Source organism: Puntigrus tetrazona, chromosome 21 (genome assembly GCF_018831695.1).
Source record: "Puntigrus tetrazona isolate hp1 chromosome 21, ASM1883169v1, whole genome shotgun sequence".
Taxonomy (NCBI): Eukaryota; Metazoa; Chordata; class Actinopteri; order Cypriniformes; family Cyprinidae; genus Puntigrus; species Puntigrus tetrazona.
The window spans coordinates 7,309,840-7,316,508 of NC_056719.1; positions in this window are offsets into that span (position 1 = coordinate 7,309,840).

The window sequence follows — 6,669 nt, forward strand, 5'->3', positions numbered from 1 at the left end:
TCTGTCAGGTTTTCTCTGCCGTCTCATTTTTGCTCATCTCACAAACTCTTCTAAATAATAAAAGAATGAATTCCTGATCTCTATCCTTTATTTCACCTTAATGAACCCGTAAACCTTGTGTTTCTGAACTCGCAGCAGCAGGGAGATTTGGTCTGGAGACATTAGTTGTTCTGGACAAACCCTGCAGCCCCGAAAGCGACCTAATCTCTCTATTCCTTCTAATTTCTCTGAGAGAGACAGGGAGAGCAAAGCAAACAGGAGAGAAGTGCAGATCATGAATATTTCATTGTGCGACACAGCTACTTTTTCAGACACAAGGAAAACAAACAGAGGCAACTCTGGAGTGTGCTGTCAACCATGTCATGATAGACACTCTCTTTGCCTGATATTAACATGTTTGTTGGCATATTGCGCAAGTACTTTTTGTTAGAAGACAAAATCTAAATTTCTGCCTGTTCGCAGTTTGAACATCTAAATAGAGATCGGAAAGGAAGGAGGTGGTTACTCTCGTTATCTTCTTTCTTTATTTGCTGAATTTTACAAATTTGTGGAGGAGAGCTTGAAGAACAAGTCTGCAAATTGAACCTCTTCAAGTCATTCTCTGCAAACTGGGGCTTCAGCTGGGTACTAGATATCTCACATTAGCCAGCACAGGTCTGTTTGATATGTCAAAATGTGCTTTCAGGAACTTCATTCCCAAAATGAGGAGGTTGTGGACTTGCAATGAACCACACATTTTCCGGAAGAATATCTCTTCACCCCGTACGTGTCAACCCCAGAAGCCAGATTCATGCAAGATGTTTCATGCATTTCAAATGTGACACACTTCTTAAAAATAATTATCACATGGTGATGCAAATCTCATGTATGCTGCATTTATGAATACCTTCCTGAACAAAACTAAGCAAAATTCTAATTTTGGATTCCCAAATGTGAATTTAAATGACCACAGCATGTAAACAAGAAGATGAATTTACTGAATTTAATGAAATTAGATTATTGGTTTCAATTCAAAACACTTTAAAAAAGCAAAATCATGCAAGGAAATTAGAGGTTCTAATCTATTATTAAAAAAATTTAAACAGGCTGTCAAGCCAAAATTTTGTCTCTACAAACTTTGTAGTTCATAATTATAGATATAATGTGCATTTCTCTGAAACATCATGTAATTTTAACTATTTCAGATAATTTTAAAATTATCCATACAATTAAAAATGGCACTCTAATTGCTACCTCAATTTAAACAAAATTCTAAATGGAACTGCATTCTGCAATACTGAAAAGCACAGTTGATTTCCAGAATGAATTATGGCAACAACAATGAAGATTTGCAGCAATCAAGTACTTACTATATAGGCAAAAAAGAAAAAAAGTCAAGGGTCATTTGCTATGCCTGACCATGCCTGAGCAAGCATGTTTAAATAAAGTGTAGCGGGCTTGGCTGGAGTTATCCATATAGCATTAGCAAATGTGATGCATACATCCTTCTTTCGGTTCGCGCAAGGCTGCGAATGTCCCTGCTGACCTGAACTCTGCTCTCCTAGAAATATTTGATTAAGTCAGAAATTTATAGCACGCTGTTCTACGCCAGTTAAATGCATCCCCAGAGTTACTTTTTTTCATTTCCTAGATCCATGCCCTCGTATTAGCCCACTTCCCTAATACAAAAGAGCCAAGCCGATTCATCTCTACTGCCAGCAGAGCTAAATGGCTCTCATCCCAGCTATAGATCACATCCATTCACAATCAGCTGGAGGAGAGGGTCCGAGTTTTTTTAATAAAGCCCCTCGGATCCATCTACGTAAAACGTGTGGACGCGTGTGACCAAACTTGTTCAAAAAGCTCATGGGAGAGATTGGGGTGCTGGGGGCCTCAAATGTATCAAAAGCCTGGCATATCTGAAAGATATGAGGACCACTTCATAATTCAATTGCACAGATGGTGGGATAGCAACATCTTTTCTTGATCAGCGTGTCTCTGTTGTATTGGTTTGGGCAATGGTTTGAGGACGGGTTGAGGAATGATGGAGGACGAAGCGATGGAAGTCTGTCCAGATCTGGGAGTCTACAATGGGCAAAGCACACAAAGCAAAGCAAAGAAGAAATAACTCATTACGTTGAGTGTGGCTTCCCAGCAGGCCTCTTTTGTGGCAGTCATGTTGATCTTGATGAGTGCCTATGTAGGTTTGAATGAAGAACAAGAACCTTCTCATTAGCATCAGGCCAATGCAAAACTTGTGGCTCACACATATACACTGATCAGACAGGCCTGAAATTGAGGCTGTGCTGACAGAAGCCTGCTTGTGATCTTGGCCCACACTATCAGCCAATTAAAAAGGGGGGTGACAGGTAGACAGAAGCGCATCTCAGTCAGGAAGGACACCAAACATGCTGAAGCCACTGGGCTTTGATCAGGCTCTTCTGTGCCGTCTTTGCCTCTCCAGGGACTCGGCCATTACCTCCACTTATGGGTCCAACTCTGACGGGAAGGAGAGCAGAGCGCATACAATCCACTCCCTACTTTCAAAAGGAGATCTTACTGAAAGGATTTAACCAAACAAGGTTGCCAGGGAGGGTAAAAGGCAAAAACACTAAGCTATTTCATGTAAGCTATTTAATGTTTCACTAGGCTGAATGGCAAATATCAAATTGCAATTAGAAATACCTTAATCAGGCTATGATGAACTAAAACATGAGCTATGCTTTGTAGATATTTAACTACTGCTGTGAAGGATGAAGTTAGCACAAAAGCAAGTCGCTTGTAGAGAAAAGTGCAGAAAAAACGTGTCTGTAAAAGCAATTAAAGTTGAAAACTAAAACACTATCTCCTTGACTTTTTGGTGCTAAATAAGGACAGATAAAAAAAAAACTCGACACTCTGTCACACAAGCATAGAAACAGCCTTATATTCCGCCAACATGTGCGTTGTGTCTTAAGACTTGGCAAGTGCTGGGTAAATTGGCTAGTTAGCATTACCCATCCTCATGCTGTAATTAGTCATGGGTAGATGCACCACTAAGATGTTCTTCCTTATAAAAGTTTTCTTCGACAACCCTTTCAAAGGGCAACAGGAATCAGAAGCAACTGCATTATACTGATTTTTGCAAATCTAAAAGGTGGAGAGGAAAAAATAACTCCAGGCGTCTCTCAGCATGGGAAGTCCTGATTGACAACCAACACTTTTGTTTATAAGAGAAGGGCATGGGGGGATATGACCTCCCCTGCGCAGACCATTGGCACGACCGCTTTAGTCAGCCCACGATAACCGTGATTAGCTGAGAGAGTGGGCATGCCAATCAAAGGGGAGGAGGGCTGATCTCAATCAAACATGACGTAGGGGCCACTTAAAGGTGTATGTGCCCACCTCGAAAAATTCACACAATATAGTCATGCCTACTTACTTTCTAAAACCCCTAGTGTGCCGTCTTGATTACGGCTGATCATTATATACACATAATTGAGCCCTTCGTAGTCTTGCGAAAAAGGGACAGAGATTCTGAGAATAACATCATGCAAGAGAAGAGGATGGAAGTGGCAAGCGAGATCAAATTAAAATCATACACTTTCACTATTGCCATCATTTATGAAAGAGAAAAAAAAGATCTCTTCTCCCTTATGGCTGTCTCTCTGCTGCAGGAATGAGGTTGAAAGCAGTAATCAGATGAGAGGCAGAGGACTCATTTGCCAGCCTGCAGCAGTGGATTGCTAATGTCAGAGCTAGCCGACAGGGGTAAGCCAGAAAGAGCAGCCTATCACTTAAAAAAAATACCCCATCTGCATGCACACAGCAATTACCAGCCCTGTGGTGTGCTATCCAAAATGTGTGGGCAGTGGCTGAGGTGCTGGTGTGCCTCATCTGCGGTACTGGGAACTGGACGAAGCCCTCTGGGTGAATTGGATGAATGGAGTATGGAGCTCGCTGGCCAGCGGAGAGCTTTGTCTAGGCAAAACAGGTGAAGCGCACAGGTGAGATTTTGATTAACCGTCTGGATCTTCATGGTAAAGGTGAGGTGGCCGCAATTAAGAAGCTTAATGGCTGTCCTGGACAGGCTGCTGTCACCTGGTGGAGGGTTTTTAGTATTCCTCTGAATAGGTGGGGATGGAGGTGGTCATGGCTGCCTGGGCAGAGGAGGCGGCAGCAGCGGACGCTGGCCGGAGCTGAAGGCAGGTCCCTCCAGGCGCGCCTCACACAGCTGAATCACCGGTGAGACAGAGCGTGCAGCTGCCAGGGCCTGGGGGACAGCTGGAAGACGAGAAGAACAGGAGTGGAAGAGATACAGTGGGCATTACCTCTTGAATATGCCAACAACGATGGGCCCTCGTAGCCTCTTCTTCTTCTCTAGGGGCCAGTGAGCCGCGATGGGTCACATCAACTAGGTGCCAGCGAGCGTGCTCAAGCGTGGGTCTCTGAAGGAGTTTGGACAGGTCTTCACTCACACTTCCAGTCTACTTCCTGGGGCTCGGTGGGCAAGAGTTGGCTTCTGAGGATGTCATGTTAGCCACAGCCCGATGGATAAGGCAGTTAGGAGTCAGTGTACGTATTTGAGCGCATCACGGGTTGACCCGCGTCCCTCAGACGTGTTTTGCTAACGACGGCTCTCGTGAGAACACTAAGAACGAAGCAGCACAACAGATTTCTCACCTAGACCACAGCGAGATAAACTCAGGCTGAGTCCAGGATGTACATGCATCGATCGATCGTAGAGGATCCATTCGAATAAGGTTGACAGTGTGTTGTCCTGATTAAACGGCACAGTGTACATTTAATCTCCTCTGAAATGGTCTCTCATCTTTCATTTCAGCTATTGCAGCAGAGGTGCATGTATGTGTGTCAAGGATATTTAGTGTGCGCATGTGTTTATATGTGCGTTTTTAGAGGCGTAAAGTAGTGGGTCCCCTTCCTTTTCCCCTGATGCTAAATTAAGTATGACAGACACAAAAGACTAATCACCTTCACAGCTTCAGCCCTGGCCTCATCTCCCTACTGGCTTATGACCCAAGGAGTTGCTATGGCAACAAACAAAGTCTCATTTATCTCGTCACATTTGCATTATTTTTCATGGTGCAGAAAATACCCCACATTCTCTCTGCTGCAGTTTTGCTAGACAGGAAGCTCACAACGTGCTTAGCCGTGGCATGTAAATAGATGCCTGCGTGTCGTTCTCAGAGAACATAACGGCATCCTGCTACCACTCCAAGAATTATGGCAAAATGCTTGATGTTGGACACAAAGAGTAAACAGATGTAAACTAAATGCTGTTGTTAAAGGATAATTCATAAAAATCCTGTCATCATTTACTCACCCTCATGTTGGTTAAAACCTGTATGACTTACTGTCTTCTGTGGGTCACAGTAGATTAGTTCTGAAATACTCTAGAGACTCTTTTCAACATAATGAGGAAGTAAATACAAACTGGGATTGTTCAATTAAAAAAATAAAATAAAATAATGACTTGGTAGATTCAGTTTACAAAATTAGTCTGCATAATCATTAATGAATCAGTTCAAAGATCAATTATTTTGAGCGACAACCACTTTCTTCAAAGGTTCTCTTTGTGTGTGCCTCATAAGAAAGTCATGCCAGTTTGGAACAACATGAAGAAAAAAAATGATGAAAAAAACATTTGGATTGACTATTCCTTTTACTTATTCATCTCTTATTCGATACTGCCTAATAATACCTTAAATCAGGCTGAGCGACGTGGGTTTGCAGTAAACAGGTTCTGCTTAGTCGTGCTGTGCTCATGGCCCTCGCTGGGAATGTGCTGATGGATCAGTGTGTGGGTGCCTCATGTACACCTCCAAAATGCTACCATAAATCACATCGCCACAGCCTGCAACGCACCCTGGCCCTGACAGCAGAGGATGGATGAAATCAAAGAGCCGCTGTGTATTAATACCCCTCCGTGTCCCATGCATACGACAGGTAATTGCCGCACAACGAATGCAAATACAAACGACATAATGACTCCCGCCCAGCCAAGCAGCACTTATGAGAAGCATCACACAGACAAATTATCAATATTCATTTACGAAAATAATCGCAGAGAAGACGGCTTTGGTTTGCTAAAAACAGAAGAAAAAATAAAAACAGCACAGGAAAACCTGTTTAGAAACCCTGCTTAGCAGAGGCCTGTGGCAGAATCTTAATATCAAAATGTTTCCTCTCTCTTTTTCGATCCACTCACTGGGGGTTGGATTGTTTAAAAAGTACAATGCAAGCTCCTTTTGTACTGAGAGCAAACCGCCGGCAATCATTTTTAAAACAACAGAAACCAACAGAAAGACTCATCCACATCAGAGGAGCCAGAGACGAGGATCAATGTGCCATTATCTCGGGCTGTCAATATTCCAACAGGGGACATTCAAATTCCTTTCCTTTGGCTTTCTAAGACATATGGCATGCATTTTCACTCAGGCGTCTGCTGACAGGGCTCAGTTAATCCATTTCACTTCCCTGCCCTCAGTTTTCCCCGACTCAAAGGCCAATCATAACTCTTCCCTGTTCGATACAAATGTGCGGCATTAAGTGCTCTGCCTTGTCAAAGTGATTTCTGGCTTGGAAAAAAGATTAAATCTGTAAATCTGAAATTCTGCATTTTAGTACTACATTGGCAGTAGACGAGTCTCTAAAATATAGATCACTATAAAATACAGATAATCATTAGCG